This window comes from Phytophthora infestans, genomic scaffold (genome assembly GCF_000142945.1).
Source record: "Phytophthora infestans T30-4 supercont1.39 genomic scaffold, whole genome shotgun sequence".
Classification (NCBI taxonomy): Eukaryota; Oomycota; class Peronosporomycetes; order Peronosporales; family Peronosporaceae; genus Phytophthora; species Phytophthora infestans.
In genome coordinates, this window is record NW_003303720.1 from 986,627 (window position 1) to 987,777 (window position 1,151).

Consider the following 1,151-nt stretch of genomic DNA (forward strand, 5'->3'; position numbering starts at 1 on the left):
CATGTCAGATGAGCAGCGTCATCGAGCGCGACCAGAATACGGCTCACGGAGAGACACAGAGGGGACATGACGGATGATCAGCGTCAAGCAGAGCGTGAGTTGAACGCAGCCGCTCACAGAGCTGGCAGAGAAGCCATGACGGAAGAACAAAGGGAGCTGCGAAAAGAGAAAGAGCGGTTCCGCCGGCGGTCTCGGCAGTATAAGAAGGGCCTCGCACACCACGAAAGTTTTGACCCTTCCAGAGTTTCCGGGAGCCGTCACTACTTCACGCGCTACACAGACGCCAATCGGGAGAGCGAGCGGGTTTGTCACTACTGCAACGCTTGGAAGTTTCCGCAAGAGACAGATGGATGCTGCTGTCGTAACGGACTGGTGTTCGTTCCATCTTCGCGAACAGCACCTGATGCGCTTCTGACACTTTTCGAAAACCCGACCTTCATGCGGTCAATCCGGGCCTACAACAACGTATTCGCGTTTACGTCCATGGGAGCTTCGCGGTCTCGGCCTCTAAGCGTTGACGAAAGCGTGACACGGAATGGTGTCTACAACTTCCGTGTACAAGGGTCAGTGTGTCATCGCATGGGATCGTTACTACCTCCTACCTTCGGTCGCTCCATGTATGCCCAAGTTTACTTTAACGATCCAGATATGGATGCACGTGTGCGAAGCCGTATGAACATGACGCAAGGCCTCGATCGTGCCGTCATGGAAACAATTGACCAGATGATGGTGGCGCACAACCCGTATACACAAGAATTTATCAACGCGCGTAGATTTTTGATAGATCGTGGTTGGGATGCGTATGCAGCAGCCATCAGGGAGCACGAACGACGCCGAGCGGCAGGGGAAGACGTTGATGAGCATGATCCGTCATTAGCCTTGAGTAATTTTCTTCCAGAGGGGGATCACCTTAAGCTGCGTCTGCACGTCACACGGAATGCGAACCCGGGTACGCATAACACCCCAACGGCATCGGAGGTGGCAGCCGTTGTGATCGATACAAACGCGGCTGAACATCGGGATATAATCCTACACACGACAGGAGGAGGTTTCAAGCGCATATTTGAGACGAGCGTTACCTACGACCCGCTGCAGTACCCTCTACTCTTTCCGTACGGGGATAATGGCTGGACTTACGATATCCCGTACGT